Source organism: Colletes latitarsis, chromosome 5 (assembly GCF_051014445.1).
Source record: "Colletes latitarsis isolate SP2378_abdomen chromosome 5, iyColLati1, whole genome shotgun sequence".
NCBI lineage: Eukaryota > Metazoa > Arthropoda > Insecta > Hymenoptera > Colletidae > Colletes > Colletes latitarsis.
Genome location: NC_135138.1, coordinates 25,584,178 through 25,607,086, shown reverse-complemented (window position 1 = coordinate 25,607,086; position 22,909 = coordinate 25,584,178). Strand labels below are relative to the sequence as shown.

At 38.8% G+C, this 22,909-nt stretch overlaps 1 long non-coding RNA gene across 1 annotated transcript; it reads left to right on the top strand.

The window, feature by feature from the left end:
• Positions 1–19,603: 19,603 nt before the first annotated feature.
• Positions 19,604–22,340, top strand: LOC143342162 (uncharacterized). Its single transcript, XR_013079731.1, has 3 exons — positions 19,604–19,710; positions 21,646–22,112; positions 22,187–22,340. It is a non-coding gene; the product is annotated as an uncharacterized LOC143342162 (long non-coding RNA).
• The last annotated feature ends 569 nt before the right edge of the window (positions 22,341–22,909 follow it).

Here is a 22,909-nt window from a genome sequence, read left to right as displayed (position 1 = left end):
TTTTACACTTTTAATGATGAATTGAATAGTCGATTTACTACTGCCCATTATTTTTACTATCTCAACATAACTTTTCCCCTCTTGGTGTATTTTAAAAATTATTTGACGCTCTTCTAGTGTAGTCTCGGACTTCTTTCGACTCATTTCTGATTATTGATGTTATTTTGACACAATTTCGAACTAGACTACTTTGTAGGCGCTCACTCAACAGACTGTGAATTGTGGAAATCATTTTTGATGTGAAATGACATTCGAAACGAAAGAAAATCGACTTTGCCAAGAATGGTACGAATACTTTTGTGGAATTATTATTACGTACTATGTAAAGTGAAATCAATATATTTTTTTTATTAGTTAATCAATGTGTTCATTGATAGCAGAAAGTTTATTGCAAAATCTTATATGCATCGTTTGATTTCAATAAATTTCTCTTACAAGCAACAAGGGTACGAATACTTATAGGACTGACTGTACATCTCTTGCTACGAATTTAAGTAAAAATATGGAAAGTATTCGGTGATTCCTGTTTGAAGGTAACCGGATACGTATAATTCCCTGCTGTATTATCGTTCACCAAGGTTGATTCGTCTCGCGCGTATGGTCCTCGGAAAACATTTCAGTTGGGACTTGTAATTGTCCAAAGTTCGTCGGATAGCATTGGACAATCTGAATTTAAGCTTCTCTGATCCCTGTAATAAACTTACGCTCGCATTCGTTGCCATACACGGACCCGACCGAGGGGTGAGAGTATTACCATAAGAGCGGCGCGGGGTATTTGTCTACGATGTGTAAACTCTGGATCGCAGTATGTGCTCGATGATCAACCACCCTTCTGAAAGTCTAATAGGTCGTCGGGCATCTAGGAGGTTGCCATTGGCGACTGCACAGACAGGAATAGTGCGCTCACGGTTCCTTTATTCTGCCTCTTCGAATTCACCTCGGCTCCAGTAGCTACGAAGAGTGTTAGCGTGTCTCTGGTTCGACCCAGAATTTCCTTCGAGGCTGATAAAATGATTCGGATCTATTATTCACCGGTTACCATCAAAATTCGAATTTTGTTCTTCCATTCCGTTTCATACGTTTGCACCGAAACGCGCTTTCTGCCTTTCGACCGTGGCTGCCATTAAAATTTCTACGTCGAGAAATAATTTCCCACCCGGTATGTACCGCGTCAGAAATCCGATAATTATTTATAGATTGTTTTGCGAATACGAGAAGAAGAAATCGAAAGAAAGAAAGATCTGTATTTTATTCAATGGGTGATTTTAAAAATTTATTTGCATACAATCCTTGTGGATAATTACTGCTTTAACAATATTAACGAGGAAGTTGTTGTTAAAGCTGAATTATCACTTATAGAAGAACGTTCATTATAAAGTTCTCCATTTGTGAAAAGTTTCGTCGTTTGGTCTACAAAACGCGACATATTCAACTTGTTATCGGCAAACGAAGGACGGCTCCTAACTAATTTCGTAGTTCCAAAATGCAAAGCTGATACTAATGAGCATTTTCTACGGGCCGTTGGCACTCCAGAGAAAAGGAATTAGCCTTTTCATGTCGAAGACTTAAGAACAGTCTTTCGAGTTTTCCAGCTAACAATAGACTCACGTTGCCTGAAAGTCTCTGTAAATATGATCAATGTTCGAATATTAAATGAACTTGAAATACAAGTTTTATGTTCGGTGCTGACGAAGCACAAAACACTCATTGTTTGCTTGTTAGAATTCGAAAGGATATCAAGGGGTAAATATCAAAGTATTGATTTCGAGTCGAAGGTTAATAATTAGTAAGATATATTTAAAATAATTTCCAATGTAAATGATGCTGACAATGTGCATTACACCCGGTGGAAATGCGTAATCGGGTAATGAGCGAGAGTGACACTGAAGTGGTTCTGCGAAAGACATGCGAGGACGTGTCATTAGAGCAGAATTACGTAGCCGCGGGAACCCAAATCTATGTCACTCTCACTCATTAACCGATTACGCACTTGCATCAAGCGTAATTTAGAACGTTTCTAGCAACATAGAAATTATTTCAAGAATACCTTGGTAATTATAATTTTCATTTATTCTTAATACCTTTTATTCAACCGCCCGTATATTTTAAAAAACTTCGAAAGCAGCGAAACGACGACTCGAGTCTCCCTTCGTTTTATGCGGACTACATCGTATTTCAATTTCAACAAGATCCCTAATATCGAACACAAAAAGTTATCGATATGGGGGTGAAACGACCCCTTAAGCTTTCGATTACCCAAGTTCACTCGTAAATATGTCGGTGGTGGAATAGACGGTTCGCGTTTTTCCAGCGAACGAGTCACTCTTTTTTTTTCGCAGACACGGTGAAAAGGAACAACGCAGGTGGAAATCTACAACGCTAATGAGAAGTTCCGCACTTTTCCGGTAACGTGAGCATTCGACATCGGTTAACCTTACCCTTGCGTCGGGTCGGCGTTGATCTCTTTCAAGGGACGCATTGAATTTCAAATAAACTGCAAGCACAACGATATTCACCGTGCGCTCGCTGCGCTGTCTTTATGAGCGATTTATTGCGAATCTGTCCTGCACGAAAGCATTAAACACGCGAAACATAAAGAGAAAGAAAGGTCAATGGGGAACAACCGCAGAGACGGCGGCTGGGATGCTTGAATGCTGCTGAAAGGGGCGTGAATCTACCACCTTGGCTGCCGAGAAGAGGCGAAAAATAAGAATTTAAGTACGAAAAGAGTCGCTGCAACCACCACTATCTCTTCAAATAAACGGTTCGACTTTTGCTTTAAATTTTCATAGGTAAATTATAAGACAAGAGTCCCAAAAGCATGTACTTTTCCAGTTTCCAAAGAGTCACTGCTACCACACTACCTCTTCAAATAAACGGTTCGACTTTTGATTTAAATTTTCATAGATAAATTATAAGACAAGGGTCCTAAAAACATGCACTTTTCCACTTTCCAAAGGTGTTCCTAACTTTGTCTCCTTTAGTCTCAGCGATAAAAATAGAGTTTAGTGGGTTGGAATAAATTTTATAGTTGGCTGTTGTGTGTTCGCGGAATGTTTCATTCATGAAATTGTAAAAATAATATTTTTATCGAGCCACATAAAAGAAAGAATAAAGCGACATGCAGTGGTCGCGCAAAAACATTTTATACTTGCTCGGAGAATCATTTCTTCCTCGATTTAACTATTATTACCGAAACACCCTGTACGGTGGAAACTTTGTTACCCGAAAGCTTTACTACTGGAACAATCTAGTGGTATTCGAAGGCTCCATTATTCGAACATAGCACGTCCTTGTACAATATCTCACTCGCTATTGAAACATTAATATAACGGTTCGAATTAATTCTGATTGTCACAATGTAGCGTGAAACTGACAGTGTATGCGCAGACCTAATAATAGCATTGCAACAGAACTATCTCAGGCTAACTATAGAAATTATCATAGAATATTAATATTTCAGGTATAATACTAAATTATTTCTTTCTAGTTTCGTTCAATGTTTAGCCCTTTTAATAATGGAGGTTTTTATATCAATTCGAATGAAATTTCCCGAGCCGTTGTTGTTTCCGAACGGAGATGGAGAAAGTGTAGGGCAAAATGTGAGGTGCAACCAATAACTCGTTATACAGCTGCTCATAAAATGTAAATTGCACAGCGTTTCAGCGAGCAATCGAGTAATATTTACAACAGCAACAGAGGACTCTAAAGCTGACCGTTGTTCGCGTTGTGGTTCTTTCTGGTATTTATATTCGTTTCCGTCTCGTTGTTCTCTCCGACGCTCAATAACACTTCCATAATATCCATTTCGATAAGATCATTCTAGTAACTGAGCCAAGCTACAGTTCTATTAAAAATGAAAATAGAAAAAATCGTAGGGAAACTTGCAGATGTAATATTGATTATATCAGAGAATTTCATTCGATCGTAAAGTAGGTTATTTTGTTTGCGTCGACCTGATCTACGACACCAAATTTTATTCATTAAATGAATCAACGATGAGACTCTTTTGCACTTGCCGTCGCAATGTGGATTACTAGATTTCACCGAATACAGTGTACGTCCATAACCATGTTTTATAAGCAGCTAACCGAGTAAATTTTTTGTTTCAACCACTCCCCTCCCCCTACTCCACCTATTGTTTGTTACAAGCGTTTATCGACTAGATACGTTCAGCTTTGTAGTAGTTCCTCTTTGGTACGGGAAGAGGGAAAAAGAATCAAGAGCAGACCGGTACGCTCGACTGATGCACCTATCTGCAGCGAGGTGCATTGTTTTTTTTACGACTGCTTTTAACGTCGTCTGCCGCTGATTGTACCAGAAATGACGAGAACGTTTAGACTGCAATTATACTGCTTTATTTCTCAAACCACATCGTACACTCGTGTATACCCTCTACCGTTTCAAGAGTAATTTCTGATCTCGATTTTCCGCGAAATTTTCGCGAGGAAAGCTCGCCTTGAAATTATAGAAGAGGTCAAATAACGAAAGAGTCGCGTAACCGTTTGCTTTTCGAAAATTTTATTCACGAGTCAAAGATTTGTTTAGATAAGCTGTGATTTTCTATTGTTGTCGAATTAATATTTTCATAGAAATTGAATTTAAGGCATCTCGTCGAATATAAACTGTTCTTTGCCGCGAATAAAAGTACTCTATACGAAAGTTATCGGTTTCCGTGAAAAAAAAGTTCTAGACTTTATTTCCCATTTGTTAAAGTGGCTATGAACACATTCGACACCATTTTTCATTTCTTTCGCCGTGCACGGCTGATAATTGTTCTGTAAAATATAGAGAGTGTTGTACCGTGACGCGGAATATTGGCAAAGTTCGTATATTTTTCATATTAATGTTTCCAATTCGAGAGAAGTAATTATACTCGATGAAAATACATTAAACTTTCCAAACATCAGCTATGCGATCAGTTTTGCACAGACCTTTCAAATAGTAGGGATCGTTCTTGAAGCGGCTGGATATGAAATAACACGGACATCGATCACTGTCAAAATAGAACAAGAAATCTTATAACCGTCTGGAACAGCAGAATAACGTTTAATATATCTCCAAGTTTCTTACCAAATTCCCCTTGCAAGTGTACACGGAAATGGTGTAAATTTATTTTTAATACTTGTATCGCCACGCATCCCTTTATAACAGATTACACTGCAAAGATATTGAGTTCCTTTCTTACGAAAGTGAGTGACTTTTCAATTTTCTGAATTACAATTTTTCATGCATACAAAATATTAAAAAAAAATTACAGGTTCTATTTTTTCTATTATTTTAATTCAAGTTCAACCCTTTCTAACCTCTTGCCATACAATAACGTGTCTGACTCGTTATAATTCTTAATGTCAAGTTTCACAATTATGGAGCTACTCACTGGTCATCAAGTCTTATATATTAAACTCAACACATTTTTCCATTCACGAAGTATTCACAAAACAAATCTATTCTTTTTTGTGGCCAATCCTTTGTACGAACAAATTTAAACAAAATTAAATAATATACGTTTGAAAAATTATTCGGAATTAAATCGTACGTCAGAGGGTTAAAAAGTACCCTAACTCAGTGTTTAGCTTGAAAGTGTTAAAAATGTATCTTACTATACGTTAAATGCAAAATTGACCACTAAGTCGTCCCGACTTTACAGTTTATCGTTGAAATACAGATTTTTCCACTCGCAGATCTCAATCATCGACTTTTCCCTTGTTATATTCCCGGTGATCGACAATCACTTGCGACTTTTGTGTTGCACAATTACTCGACCACCGGTTGTTGTTATAATTCACACGCGCTTCGATAGAGCGCACCTATAACGAGATACTCCGCACTTGCGATTCAAGTTATTGCTTTCGATAATTTCTTCCGTAATTAACGAACGTCTGACTACGAGACTGTGTGAAATGCATGCAAAAGAGCGCGGAACGTTCGACGGTCTCACGTTGTGTGGGAATTACAGCGAGTCGTGAAACGGAAAATTCTTCTCTCCCCAGCGTACGTCGGTTCTTCGACGTCGAGTTAAACGATACGCCCGTACAATTTCCCCTCGTCGGTCGATAACTTCGTTTCGGATGAAAATTAATGCAATGCATCTCGATGAACCAGCGCGGAACGTTCGAGAAAGGAAGAGGAACCGTATAAAAACAAGAAATCAGCCATCCGTTTTCCGGATGAATCAGTCAATGCATCGGAATAATCTCGCGGGGGACAACGGATAGACGCAGTCTGCGGGAAAATATAACAGGGAAAAATGTATCACGGACCTGATAATTAACTCGGAAACTCGGCGGCGTGCTGTATTAAATTTAATTATAATTGTACACGATCCGATCACTCTATAAAATCATGTGCATTTTCTCCGAAGCTGTTTCCGATTTTTGCGCGCGTTCTCTCTTCTTCTCTTTGTGCTTGTATGACCCGAAATGCAATTCAAAACTCGTTACGATGCGAAAAAAAATTATAGACACTGTATATTTGTAATAATCAAGCACAGAATATGTATAATGGCAGGTAAACAGATGCCAATTATAATGTGTTAGTACCAACGTATTTTGAGGGTGTTTTGATTATACATAGATGCTATTACGCTCTCTAAAGTTGTATACCTAGGTCAAGGGCTGAATACATCTTTGACATAAGCCGTGCGTCCTCATGGGCGGGCGCTGAACAATGGCGAACAACTTGCAGTTGTGTAGTTATTGGGTGTCGGATGATATTGTTTAGGAAACAGAGTTTGGAAGGATGGCAGGCAACTTGACGTCGTATTGTTAAAGTATGAGCTGTTCCTAAAGGATCTAGCAAGAGAATGGGGAAGACAGTGATGCCTTCTGGTTAGGGAACCATGTGAAAATTACTCATAACATTGGAATCAAGACCTACGCTATTCCAAATACTCAGAATCAACCGTATATTTGTCTGGATTTGAATTAAATTAAAACAGATGACCCTGAAAAGTAAATGAAATAAATATTTATCGGATAAATACGAACCACAAAATACTTTGATATCCAACGAAGACGACCGCGTAAAGTAACGGAAAGTTAGTTTCTAAAATATAATATACTACTCGAGCGGAGTTTCCGTTTCGCGAGCAGGGAGATTTTATAAAGCGGGCGGGCACCGGGAGCACGATGGAAATCGGTTCCACGGTCGCTTCCTTTATCCGCCATCAATCTTACCTACTTATTTCCAAGCCAGCAATAAAACTTCCCTCCAACTTTTAATAATCCTATTCTGTTGGCCAGTGTAAATACAAACTCGACGCGATTAGTGATCTCCGGGACGGCCGGATCGATATAACCGCCGGATACCCGGTTTAATAACCAGGACCGCTTTATTCGGAATCGCTTTATAAAGTAATCAGTCGATTCGACCTGGAAAGGTATTGTTCCAATTACAGGCACCGATTTATACCCCAAAGACAATTTCCACGCGATACCGTAGCTTTGTCGATGATAATTACGAGCCGGTTCGTTCGCGATGAAATATCTTTAACCGGAACGCGGAGGGGCTGGTTTGCAGGCGAAATAATTTCCCCTCTCGTACACGGACGGATCCGGTCGGTCCCCATGCCGCGATACGACCGACGACCGACCCACATCTGCCCCGAAACATGTACGCGGACCTATACTTACTCCGCGCTGCGAGATACGTGGCAAATCGTCGTCGTGATTGCCGGCGTCGATAGGATATTCTTGAGCACGGGAATGAAATTAATGGCGCGCGAATGATACGGACACGCGAGGCACTGGCGAAATTTCACGATAGTGTTATGCAACGGGAGCCCTTCGAAACACGTACCCACGCTTCCGGTATATTCCTGGCATCACATACCGACCGTTTCGTCGCACCTCCACGTCAGCTACGCAGCGGATACATCACTCTGTCTGGGTTACATCGCATCGTCTATACGTATACCGTACAGAATTACTCGAACGATATAGGGGAACACAATGGGTGCCGCGATATTACCAAATATTATGCCTCTTCGAACGTTCTCTGATACCACTTTCACCATTGCACGCCCGCCATCGAGACGCGATCGAGCATTCTACGGATAAATGCCTTCTTAATACTTTAAAACAAAGCGTGAGTCTATAGTTGTAAGATTTGAGTCTCGTTTCGACAGCCGACGCGATAGGACGTGTTTACTTCTAGCCCATACTGTTGACGTGTGCCGTAAATACGTAGTGTTAGTGAGTGCTGTTTGACGACAGTGGTGGTACCATAATACCACTAATTTAGACCTCGACTCGTGCATACGTACACTGTACGTGTCATGTCGCAGGTCGAGAACCAATACAGAGTCAAAACTTTTGAAATTAGTAACCTCACCCAACCGACACAAATATCCCAATGGAAAATAACAATATCGCCTAAAAAACCAATATAACCATACCTAGAATCTCAAACGCAACAATATTTTAATGAAATCCATTATAAACCCAATATAAATTACTGTGCATCCGCGAGAAGTTGGCTAGCGCAAAAAATGCGAGTGTGATTGGTTCCCCACTCTACTTTAGAGAAACGATGAAAGTCGGGATGAGTGAAGCGAGCCAAGGATTCCCCTAACCCCTCTACCGTTTCACTAGCCAACTACTCGTAGATACATAATACTGGAGCCACTTCCAGACTGTTTCTTAATAAACGTCGCGTACATTTCCTGGACGTCACAGTGTTCCCAAATGTGACGCGGAAGTGTTCCATATTCGTGAAAGAAGTCGAACAAGTGCCCCAGGGCCAAAGAGCTTGGCCATTTGCTGTAGGAACGAACAGCGAACGTTTTCGACAAAACGCTCGAAACCATTCGCCGATGGGGGTAATTACAGATCCGGGTCGTGCGAGTGAATAAACTAAAAACGGTACCCGGCACGACAGAATTGTGTGTGCTGCCATTGCCCGCGGTGATCGATTTGTCAATCATTCAAACATGCTCCAACGGTGGAGCGTCTCGCGGCTTCGTTGCGGATCAGCCCGTAGATACGCGTGTATGTTTTATGAGAATTGACTTTCGATCCACTGGGTTTAACCCTTTTACTGCCACTCAACTTAACGCGGCATTTTCGCATACGATCAAGCCACTTTGACCGAAAACTGGAAGTATAATTACGTTTGAACACTTCTTTGGTTGTGAAAACGAATATTTATTTTTAAAAAACATTGACTTCGCGTACGCAGTAATATTAATTCAAAGTGCTTTCAACAACGTTAACAAGCAATTTTATTTCTGTGATCGATACTAACCAAAAGAAACTTTCATATTGAAATATAAAAAGGGAGCTTAAATGCACCTATTATTTGAGGTTGGCCTTTGCTAATTCGTGAAATATCGGCTTTTCGTGCTGGGCATTGTATATTTGAATGCCACCAGACAACGAGGTACATTTGAATGAGATCAAACGATCGATCGATCCTCCCCGCAATACGATTCATTGATATTTTTTTTTTTTTAAGTTACCTCGAACGCTTACAGCGAGGCAATATGCTTAAATTTATGAGCTATATCGATTCGTTTAAAACTTGAATACCGCTTACTGTAAATTCAGTCGCTGTGTTTCACCCCTTCGAGCGATCGTTTTCTTAGGAGCAACCTAATTAAAAACTAAGTAGCCTGAGTTTTTCGCATTAAACTTTCGTGTTTTTCTTTAATCTGACATGATATCTCTGTAGATAATTCTCCGACTATAATTGTGTTCAGAACTCTGGAAAAATTTGATTACCTCTTTGTTCTTTTATTCGATCCTGTGTCGCGCCTATGGAACTCTCGACTCGATTTCCGTTCGCGTTGCAAGGTAAAAACTGTTTCACTCGTCATACAATGTGTTTAAAAAAGAGGTGAAAACTTGTAATTAGAAATTGTACAGTAGTCGGTGAACTGAATAAAAAGTTATAACGAACGTAGATTGAAAAATCTACGTCATTAGACTACCTAAAATATTATGTAAGAAATTATAAATAATCATTAATAGATATCGAAGAAAAGATATTTGAAGACAGTCATTTGTGTAATACAGGAAGAGCCAAACTACTTGCATTATTAAAACAGAAAGTCTGGTCTAACTTTGATCAAATTAATTTTAGCGAGACCCGAGAGTCCTGAACTATTAAACTCCTTAAACATTCTGTTATCACTAATGTCAGAAACAAGGATAGAGGAAGGATGCGAATACATTCATTCAGAATTGTCCTCGTTATAAAATACGTTGCAGTGGAAAATAATTGAAATAATTATTCAGTTACAATTGCTTGTGCTTGTGCGGAACGCTACTGCAGTTTTATGAGAACAAAGTTCGTTATAGACTGCGTACGGTTTTTAACGGTACCGTTAATTTTTTGCCGTGGACCAGGACCGTCTACCGTAATCACTGCCCCCGGACAAATACTCTTGACGAAAGTATTAGACAACGTTTAATTAAAACGTCAAAATCCTCTTTCCGCCATGCGACGAACCTTTATAACGAGAGCTCTTTTTGTCTCCGACAACTAATCGAGCTAACAAGCTCGTTCTGCGTTTGATAGGTGCAATTACAGAACTTCCGAGTGCTATGAACATGGTTTCCATCTTACTCGTGACATTTATAGCATGGCTGTCGCGATGACTTATCGACCATTACAAAAGTTCTTTGTGGTCGCGATATTCAATACGCGATAAAAAAACGAAGATGACGTTGATTCGATTGTACCAAGTCACGAACTGTGTCTCTTAAATCACAGACAAGGTATACGAGTAAACCTTACATCTAATGTATTTTTTCGGCCCATTTTTATGGGCCTCTAAAGCCCCATTACCATTTTCGCGTCACTCGCAACATTACCAACACGTTACACAAATGAACACAAGAGGAAGTAAGACAGAAAATGAAATTACAGAAACATTCCTGGCCACACATTATATTTTCGGTGAACAATTTTTTTCTCGAAAGTGTGTAGAATTTCGGGGGTATGTGTATTCACCAAAAATGATTGCAATTGACCCCCACAACTAGAAATAATTATTTCAGAATGATTGGAAAAAATTTTTCTTCGCTGAAAAATTTAAGCACTACCCCCTTTCGATTTTTCTTAAAAATTTGTTTTTGATTTTTAGTAATTTTGTTTAACGCCCTACAGAAAAGTTGTCTAGTACTTTTTTGTAGGTACCCATGAGCTCTACTTCAAAAAAAAGTTTCATTGAAATATATTCACTATTGTAGGAGTTATGGCTGTTTGAAAATTGGACCATTTTTTGGGGGTTTGTCTCATTTTGCGGGGTCAAGAACCAACTTTTCGAATATTTTTGCGATTTGTACATATTCTCCACCAAAATACGCGTAGTTTGCTTTTTTAAACATTAAAATCGTCCAATCCGTTCAGAAGTTATGACGTTTTAAAGATTCGCATGAAACTTCGGACAGACATTTCTGGCCAGAAATGATATTTTCGGTAAGGAATTTTTTTCTCGAAAGTGGTTAGGATTTCGAGGGTATGTCTATTGACCAAAAACGATTGTAATTGCCTTTTGTAACTAAATATAATTTTTCCAGAACGATTTGAATTTTTTTTTTTCGTCGAATTTCAGCACCTACCCCCTGTCGATTTTTCTTAAAAATTCGTTTTTGATTTTTAGTAATTTTGTTTGATGCCCTACAGAAAAGTTGTCTAATACTTTTTTGTAGGTATCGATGAGCTCTCCTTCAGAAATAAAGTTCAATGAAATACATTCACTATTGCAGGAGTTATGGTCGTTTGAAGATTGCGTGATTTAATCCCTTCCATAGTCAACTCACATGTATTTATGCACACACGAGAAATATCTGCCCATCAATAGCAATTCAGTGAATAATTTCTCAACTGACCGTAATCCATGAGAAGAGGATGGTAAAATCACCTCCAAATTTTCAGATCGGTATGGCAGTCAGATTGGGCCACGAAAGTCCATAACGTGGAAGGTCAACACGTATACCACGTCTGTGCTTAAACTTTTGCAAATCCCGTAAGAGAATGTCGATGCTTTTAGTATTGTTATAATTATAGATAGGTTTCGAGACGAGGCTTAACTTAAATTTATTTTATTTACTTAAACCAATCTAGTACACCATATTCGAACCACTCAATCTATTGTTAATCCTCATTAACTATTTTTTACTGCAAACATCCAGAATGCATTTCTGTGACTTCTTTGAGCTTATTTCATAGCGAACGTTAAAGTCCTTCCGAAACGTGGACCAATTTCTTTCCATTTGTACGCACCTAACACAAAATGGAGGAAGCACTTCCGCTGACCAAGAGAAAAATCTTCGGAAGCTGGAGGAAACAGAGGCCCACTAGAGGCTCCTTACCTGATTGCATTCGCGTCGCAACGAGTTCTTGTCGCTGGCCAGACACAATCGGGGGTGCAATATGTACACGTGCGATCGTGTGCAGACTCTTCTGTGCCCCCCTTGTATAGCCCCATTCCCAGGTTAGAACATGGTGTTCCGTGACAACGACGGGACTATCCCCAAGATTGGCGAGTATCTTGTCGCGTCGACGGACACGAAAAGAAAGCAAATGGCCGACTATGAGTGCCCAGAGCGAACAGGAATCCAGGCTAGTTTCCAAGGGAGGTTATCGCGCAAAAAGTGCCCCGTCTTCGCGCGACACGTATTCGTCTAATATTTTACGAGGAAATCGTGCCTGCCTTTTATATCGGTTTACTCAGAAGCCCCTCTTTCCGATGTTATTTGCTGGCGCTGCTCTTCCGTTAAAGGACACACGTTGCGTCCGGTTTTATGACACACACGCGATCCATTCGATAATTTATGGAACAATAATTTCTACGTGACCGTTCGATTCCTGTCATCAGATCTTTCGTCGATCAGGTTTATGTCACGTTCGATGATAACCAGCCGCGTACAGAAATTGTTTGCTACCAAACGTTATAAATTTTGTGGACGAAAACACCCTAAAGGATCGCAGCTTGCGGACCCGCATGGTTGAATTTCGGTATCGCAAAGTGTACCAGCACGTTTTCAACCACAGTTGCAACGCACAAACAACGCACTTTCTAATTTGGGGAACACCTAGGAACTCGAGGAAAAATAGTCGCCTCTATATATAAACCATTTGATTAATTTTTATCGAGTCCATCGCGAGGAACAGAGAACAGAGTTCGCGCCAAATACTCTCGGTCCCCAATTTAAAAGTCTGAACACTCCCCCCGGACTGACCGTTCCTTTATTTTCCCACCCTCAGATATTCGTTCTTCTCATGCCTGCCGCGTTCATTTTTAGCTTTTCCTCATTTCTCACCTAGCCTCTTCGTTTCGTCCTCTCTCCCGTTTTCTTCTTCCTGTGCTTCACGCTTCCTTCCTCTTCCTCTTCCGCCTCTTATTCCAACTCGGTAGCCGAAAGTCGCTCCCAGGCGTCTCACTCGCGCCTCCATCCGTTTCCTTACACCCGCCGGCATTTTATTACCAGCTCCATTACCCCGCAAACAGCCCCGCGCTTTTTCACGTTTGAAGATTCGCACGATTTCACCCAGACCCAAGTTACGCCGGTGCACGATATTTTACTGGCCGTTCGCGATGGAACATAATTATTACCTGTGTTTCAGCGGTGTTTTACTTTCCTGGATAGTCGTCTGTGTTTATTTAATCGACATCCTGGTTAGCGTTCCCTTCTTTCGGAGTGGCTCATGTTCCTCGGCGTCTTGGTAAGGGGTTTCTTTTAATTACACGTAAGCATATTAAAGATTCAACATTTTATATTAGATTTATACTTTCACGGCACAGATTTGATAGAGAATTCGTTCCTCTAAAGTCTTTTAAAATGACAGTTATCACAAATTAATAAATTATCTATTCAAAGAAACGTAACGTCTCGTATAAGAATAAAATTGCACTTGCACTTTGTACTCAGATGCATCCTTGCATTTAATCAAAAAGCTGCGATTAAAGTTTATAATATCATTCTGCTCTTCCTTCTTTCATTCGCTTTTGTCTTCGACAAAATAGAAGGAATAACAAGCAACTCTTCTTGCATTCGTCCTCGGTGGTGCATAAAATGCTTATGCTGTACTTTCATCCTCGCGGTGCGTTTTTATTTCTGTTCGCGTCGTATGCGCGTAGGTTCGCGAGCCGAAGTCGATTCGAAACGAACGTAATTTCGTCAAAAATTACTTCTGCGTACAGCCGAGGCTGTCACCAGCAGCGTTGCTCTTTATCCAGCTTTAATTTGCAATTTATTTTGTCCACGTAATTACTGCACGCTTGCTCAAATACACACTTGGGTAATGTCTTCTTTTTGACGACACATGTTCGATGAAAGTTTGAAAAAACTGCAATAATTCTACCGTGTCTGATTAACTTTCCGTGTTGACTTTTCGTGAAAGTGCATGTGAATTTCTTATCGGGGACATTAAGAGACACAAGCTTTAAATTACTCGTGCACGGAGCTTGGTTAAAATATTTAAACATACGCGAAGAACAAAGTAGCAAAAAGCTTGCCTTCTTGTTTTATATCCTCCTTTCATACCATGGAACTTTTGTTATAAATATTTTTCATGCGCGAAACGTAATATACTACGGTATTCTCTTTCAACATTCTAGTGGATAAGACTAGGTTAAGTCTGGCTGCGTTGTTTTGGATGTGAAACCTCTCTCTGTTGAAGTCTGTTTGATGTCTAACCTTTTAACAGTAGTCCAAAGTCAAAATATAAGAGCCAGTAGCTTATTAAGGAAGTAACATAATAATATATTGTTTGTTTTTTCAATTTCAAGTGCAAACTAAAACACGGTTATCTAATTTTGTAATATCTGTTGTCGACCTTTATTCTAGATTAAATTATATTTATTTGAAATGTTGTTAAACTTTTTTAAATTTAAATCACAAAACGTTTAATCGACAAAGGAGTTGAACCATGTTAGTGAAAATAATTTTGCAATTTAAAATTGAAAGAGTTCTCCGTTCGTTTATCATGTCTGTTGCAGCAATTGACGAATAATTTGAGATTGTAAAGTGAAGTGACTCTTCCCGTATGCGGGTTCCTGGAGCAGATATGGAAATGGCCGACGATATGCTGGAAACCGACGAATAATTTGACGATTCGCGTGATCGCACAAAAACTGGCGGAGGTTGGTGGATGCGAATAACGCGAGGGCACCGACATTACAGTCGATATGAGATTGTTGAATGTGAGCCAAGAATGGTAATACGCGGTAGGTGTGCTAAGGGAAAGATTATTTCTCCGATATCGCGCGCGCGGCGATTAAGATGATATTATTGTGACGAGGTGTCCCCGCGGAGCTGAACTACCCTGTAATTTGTCCAAACTGTTCTGTAACGATTAAATGTCAAGGAAAAGGAACTCGCCACGAAATGGTATCGAACAATTTTCAAGAAACAATTTATTTGTCAGTTAGAGCGAACGTACTTTCGTTTTCTACTCGGAGTCGACTTAAAACGAACTTAAAAAACACTATTAGCGAAGAAAGATTAAACAGCTTAGCGCTACTAAATATTCATAGAAGTATTTCAATTGTTCCAAAGAGAATTCAAATTAAGAAATAGAAATAAATATAGAAATATACGAGCATAGTTGTTGTAGTTTTTAAAAAATTCTATTAAACGAAACTCTATCGAAGTTATGTTCTGCCTACGTCACTTGTGTACCCGCGTCGTTCTTACACGCTGTCCAACGCAGCGCAGAGTTTGATCGTTTTCAGGATTTTTCCTTAAAGGTGTATACGGTATTTCAGCCCCGTACGCGAAGAAAGTTTAAGAACTAGAAAGGAAGTTCAATGTCCACGATCCGCTCGCGTGATGGTCCTAACCCCATGGTCCTTCCGTTTCAAGTTTTCTTCACGTACACTGTCCTTGTGGCTCGAGATTTATAACACACTATTGCGTTGCTAAGTTTCCAGTAGTTTTTTGTACCTTTGTATCATAAATCTGATCAACTGCTCGAAGTCCTAACAATATTACTGTAAATTGTTTGCTCGAGGTTTCCGCGTCAATCAATGTCATATCTGGAGTTCTCTAGTTCTTTACTGTAAATTTTGTACATTAAGGATCTTTCCAAGCTATTCTTAAATTGCCAATTTTTGTTACAAGCTGGCGATCTAAAAATTTTACATTGAGTGAAAGAAGGAAATTTTAATTTCATTAAAAACGTCGATCGAGATTAATGTTAAGTTTGATTTTAATATAACTCGTCTTTGACTTTTCGCGAATCACTGTTTGGTATTATAGATTTCTGACAGGAAACGGTACAAAAAATGAGGATCTGTGAGCGGCAGTGTAAAAAGGAGTACAAGGAACGTGAAATATCTCGGAGAATTCGTTGAAAGGTACAAATGGAAACCTCAGTCTGATACGGTGAAAAGTAACGACATTCTGCCAAGATGTACCTCGACAATGTGCCTCGATGCAATCTATAACGTGTATACGTTCGATAGCAGCGATAAAAGTCGAGCAGCAGTTCAAGTCGACCGCGTGTTGCAAGTATTTCTATCACAAATCGGTTTAGCGTACCGTGTGTCGTACTGATTAAAACAAAATTCCCATAATTTTAAACTCTCTCCACAAGTTTAAAACGATTTCTCGGTCGTTCTATTTTGACGATTAAAAAAATAAGATAAATTTATCCGCACTTAGCAGACGTTCAACAGTCTTCGCTCGACGAGACTGATGAAATTTCGTTCTAGATTCTCAACTATTTCCTTCCACTCGTCCCCGACTCGAGTTTCAATTCGGTCGAATGCGTTCGTTGAATAGACCCCACAAGTTTTTGCTCGGCGAGCTTGAAATTATGTAGAATATTCGAGACGATGGACTGTCGAGAAAATCAAGGGAAATCACTAGAGAACTACCAATTAGTCCCTTTAGGAGCAAGGTTCCATTAATATCAGGAAGTGGGGTTAAGCCACAAAACCACGATCAGTGACCCACGACTAAATCTGTCGCTGAGGGTGCTCAAATAGATCTAGACTTAGTTTATGCATTATAGAGTTTGAAGCACGCTTCATAGTATATAATTACGATGTAATTACCCTCTTTTTGGGTTCAAAGGTTCAAACCGCGTGACGACAGGAATTTCGAACAAAATGAATGCTTTGTTAACGGGTGCAGCTCGTGGGAGCTTTTATAGGAATTAACGAACCTTTCCTATAATTGTAAAAAAAAAATTACTATCGACGGTGTACGTCATCGATTCCATTTATCAAAGAACGACAACAGGAAACGAATGGTTTTTAAGTTTTTTCGGGATACACTTCGCGAGCAGGGGCGCGTAATTTTGTGCGACTTTTCCGCCGCTGGTCGATTCCGATAACTGGTTACCAGTATATCTTGCTGTAGAGCGGAATGTAGTACACGGCCGTAAAATCTGAAAACTGTCCTGCTAAAATGTTTGCGCGAGTATTATGCGTCGTACTTCTGCGTCCTCTTCCGTTTTATTGCGTTAAAGCATTTATAACCAGGTTACGTATTTAAAATTTTATCGCGAAACCAAGTTGCACAATCACCGGAGGAAAAAACGATTATAAATTACACGCGATCCTGAATTTCTGGCACGAAATGTCTAGCAGGCTACTACGAATTGCGAATGGGATGTTTATGGTGCGAAGTTGTCAATTTTTCACTAATAAAAAATTAACGAAAAATGAAGACGCACTGTACTTGAAATAATAGAGTTCCATTTGTTTAGAAAATACCATGTAATTTTCAAGTCTCTGTGAAATTCTTTATATTTTTAATTCTTGACAAAATTATAGTCTTTAAATCATAATTTTAATGATAGCTGAGGGGGCTAAAGAGAAATAATATTGAAGATACTATAAATGCTACATCTGTTTCCTATATTGTATCCATTTCGTTATGTATGCATTGCATGCTCGTACACAACTGTGCATCGATAGAAAATAAACAATACATACGGAAAACTTTTTTCAATACTACCATTTTGAAATTTAATATACCATTAAGTAAAATCACGAAAATAATATTTCAAGATATAATTGCTATCGAAAATAAGAAAAGTAAAGGAAAGTTTTATTTTTGTTTCATAACCAAATAATGCTTGAATTTTAATGTCTAACACATTCGATTCTGTTCTGTTGAAAAGGGTGGAAAATTATGGCGCAAAACGCAGAAGAGAACACCGTATATCGCACGTTCTTAAAAGTTTAGTACACGTAATAAACGTTTTACACACGTAACTTCGATACAACGATAGCATAATATCAGTCCATTATCGTGGCATTAGTATCGATAACCGTTTTTACGTACGATTATCACGAATTTCTTGGTGAACAGCCAAAGTTAGTTACCCTGAAATAAAGTGAACGAACAGGATTATCTGTTTCGTATACTTTAGATACTGATCGATTGTGAAAATTAATCTACGTCTCGAAGCACATTTTCCGTAATATAAAAATTACTTCGGTTGCTCATACTTGTTCCCGTTGTGGTGTACGGAAACATTATTACCTCAACCGTATTTTGCAACTTATACTTTGCAAGTGGAAGTTGCTTTTAAAACATAAATATTTGTTAGGTGTATGGGTGTATGACTGATTGTTATACATTGCATACTGTTACAGAAGCTAATTCCACATCTTTCCTTAATCTTGTAATTTCCATATTTCTCACCGATAACGCTAAAAATAAACAGCAACGCGATAGAAGCTTCTGTTTTCGTGGTGATATCAATATGTCGCAACGTAGTCGGTTTTACCACTTAGTAAATAACGAGACGTGGGTTTTCCAAAGTGAAATAATTTACTAATGTGCATTTGCCAATTTGATAAAGTCTCATTTTTATTAATTGGTCGAGTAAATCTCTAGAAGCTAATTACTCCTGATAACTCTGATGAATAATTTCCTCGAGAAGGAAGTCCCGTACAAAAAAATTTGATCCATACATTTTCGACTTATTTCTGCATTAGGAATCGCCTAGTTTTTTTATTGTACGACATTGCTGCCGCGCCCTGTATATATTATTGAATATCGACGGTACGGTTGAAATATTTAAATATTTCCCTTCTAAGGTGCAATTGCGCCTCATTTATATTTCCCGGTGGCGCAATATATTTCCCACCTTCTCCCCCCCTCATGCTTTTAGTTTCCACGGACAGCGAAGTAAATCAGTTATCGCGAAACGGACTCGGTAAAAAGGCATAATAGCGCATTAAAATCAGTTTGTCTCTTTTTGCTCGGCCGGCCGAGCGCTCCTCGAAGTGCGGGCTTTAAGGCACGAAATCGATTTCTCGACGGCTCTCGTGGAAACCACGTTGAATATACATGTTCACCACCACCGAGCGATCGACCTCATCCGCATTCTAATCAGCTCTTACTTCACACGGCCAGAAACAGCTTGCTGAACTTTAAATCGTTATCCTGGTCGACCACGGAAATGCCGTAGCTGGTTTGGCAGCGTCGACCGATTCGACCGTACTTGTTCGCGAATGCTTTTGATGCCGAAAAAATATTTGCCATCTACGGTGGCGTCTCTTATTTGCATAAACGGGGGATTCCCGAAACGAACGCATATCGCCCACGACTGCACAGGGCCACCCTTATTGCCTCGACGGAACCAAGTTCGTCGCGAATCATTAAATCGCGGTGTTTATAAGAGTACGAGATCGAGATCGACGTTACGAGCACTGTGCACCGCAGGGGAAGAAACGACACAGAAAAGACAACGATCGTCGAACGTCGCGGAGGAATTCTTAAGGGGGTAGTCTCATGTGTACGTTGCAAAATTTAACCATCTTTATTAATTTTTTTTAACTAAATGTTACATCTACCGCTATAATTTATTTCCGCAATTTACTTAACTATCTTTTAGGAATACTAAATAAATTTTTCAATAATTTTTATTTACTTTTCGTGTTATTATTAGACCCACAGTAAATATGTGTTTAAACACTGGCGTAAGTGATTGCAGCTCTCAAGATTGACTAAATCAAAAAGGTTTTTATTCGGTAGGTTTTTTGTTGTCGCCAGGAGAAAAATAATTAATTTATGTTGAAAATTGCAAACAACAAAATGGTGAAAGCTTAAATTAAAAATTGCAAAATTTTATCATTTTTTCCGCCAACTTTTTAATAAAAGTATATGATATACTCATCATAAAAATATAGTTTTGGTACGGGCAAGAGCTATTAGTATGTGGAACAACGTGTAAAAATTTCAGAGCAATCGAACGTATAGTATTTGAGATTTTATCCATGTCACTTAAGAAAGTAACATTTCGAAAGAAACGTATTCAAAGTCTGCAAGATCATACTAATCAATTCCAGCTCTATATAGAATTTTTTCCAAAATGTTGACACCCAGATGGCACAAACGCTAGAATTTCGATTTTTAAAAACAGCAAACGTCTTTCGAAACAATAATGTTTGGACTGTACAAACCCATAAAAAAATGATCTACAATCCACAATACTTACCATTTATTTCTCAAAATTTGGCAGCACATTTTTAAATATACAGGATGTTCGGCCACCCCTGTGAAAAATTGAAATGGAAGATTCTGGAGGCCACAATAAGACGAAAATCGAGAATATCAATTTCTTGACTGAGGCTTCGTTAAAAAGTTATTAAAAAATTAAATTTAAAAATTTCAAATCGTCCTGAAAAAATTATTTTTAGTTGCAGCAGTCAATTACAATCCTTTTTGGTCATTAGACATACCCCCGAATTCCTACGCACTCTCGAGAAAAAAATTTCTCACCGAAAATATAATTTTTGGCCAGAAATGTTTGCCCGAAATTTCATGCAAATTTTTAAAACGTCATAACTCTTAAACGGATTGGACGATTTTAATGTTTCAAAATGCAAATAACGCGTATTTTAGTGTAGAATATGTAGAAATTCTAACAATATTGAAAAAGTTGTTCCTTGACCCCGTAAAGTGAGAAAAACTCTATAAAAATTATCGAATTTTCAAACAGCTATAACTCCTACAATAGTGAATATATTTCAATGAAACTTTTTTCTGAAATAGAGCTCATGGGTACCTGCAAAAAAGTATTAGATAACTTTTCTGTAGGGCGTCAAACAAAATTACTAAAAATCAATCATGAATTTTGAAGAAAAATTGACAGGGGGTAGGTGCCTAAATTTTTCGGCGAAAAAAAAAATTTCAAATCGTTCTGGAAAAATTATTTTCGGCTGTGGGAGTCAATTACAAACATTTTTGGTCAATAGATATACCCCCGAAATCCTGCGCATTTTCGAGAAAAAAATTCAGTACGAATGGAACTTTAAACGTCAATAACTTTTTAACGAAGCCTCCATCAACAAATTGGTATTCTTGATTTTCGTCCTACTGTGGCCTCTAGAATCTGCCATTACAATTTCTCCCAGGGGTGGCCGAACACCCTGTATATACTTTCAAGAAATGAAATATAAAAGAATTGATTTTTTTGAAGTCTCACATGAGACTACCCCCTTAAACACGATTTCTTATCCAGCCTGTAAGTCGAAAGATTTCGTTTATTAAATTTCAAATACTCTTGGTCGTGAAACAGACAATTTTGTGGGAAATTAATTAATCTTATTAGTCTTCGTAAGTGTATTTCGAGCCCAGTGATCTTGCGACCATAGTTAGGGTACTTTTCTTAAACCCTTGTCGCCTGTAGCATAACACACTACCGCAAAGGGTTTAACTCTGTTTACAGTTTATCAGCAGACCGTGAATGCTGTCTCAGTTGCTCGTGTCTTAGATGCTCAGCTAGCTTTGCACGATGCTTGCGAATACAACAACGCACGCCTGGTGTAATGTTAATAGCACCTGGGGAACGTCTCGATCGTCACTACAAACGGAACGCGAATAGTGTGCCATTTTCTATTATATTAAACATCTGCAAACAAGGTTTCGAAAATCTATTCTTTCAGAATGTGAACAGAAAGATAATATTTGTGAAAGATCTAGACCAAAATACTCTCATGACTCTTGATTTTTTATCGTTTGTCAAGTGTCTGGAAGAACTGTGAAACACGGAGTCACGGTTTGATCATGGCTTGTTTCGAGACGATGAGTCAGCGAGACTGTCGCTGTTTCCCTTCAAGCGAAACGCAAAGTAATATTCGTGCATCGCGATCGTCGATAATGTTGTCAAACTTCGCGAGTTCGACTGACGTTTAGGTAACTATGTTTCCGGCAGGCAATAGACTTCGTACGTTAATTCGACAGACTTTGATGAGACTCTATGAAATTAGGAGCAGCTTTGAGAGCTAAGAGTAATTTCGACCAGTTGGGTCTCTCTGCTGATGGAGACCGGTTCCGTTGGAATCTGAAACTATCTGAAATCAACTGCAACTGCAACGTGATGCTAGGTCGAAGTCCTCCAACTGCTGAAAGGACAACGAGACGGTATCGTTAACACGATGATGCTATAGCTAGGTGTAGTGGAAACACACAGCTATCCAAACAACGAAAATGGACTGCGAGATATGTTATAGTTGCTCAAATTAATTCCTAAGATATTTTATAAATTCTGTACGTGCAACTATGGCGATGTCTATTATCTAGAAATTCTAATTTCATGCTATTCCGACTATCGGGACTAGTGAAATCCACCCTGCCATAAGACCTGGAAATTTCCGTATCGCGGTGCAAGGACGGTTATATTTTCCATATATATTAATATTTTTTCACGAAAATTGACAGGAATATTGTTCAAGCTTTGCATTTTTAACCCACAAGAGAAACATTTACGCTAGGCGATCCGTATCGCCAGAAAAAATTCTCGAATATCGGTATTTTTTCGGTCCTAAACGTTCCCCTTTAATACGTCTGCAGCAGTTTGAAATTTATGAAATTATATTCGATTGGAAAAATATTCCCGATGGCTGAAAATATTTGTGAAAGCTCCGCGCTCGAACGCGTATAACATTAAATCAAGGTTTATTCAACTCGACATAATTATGTTTCGTACTGAA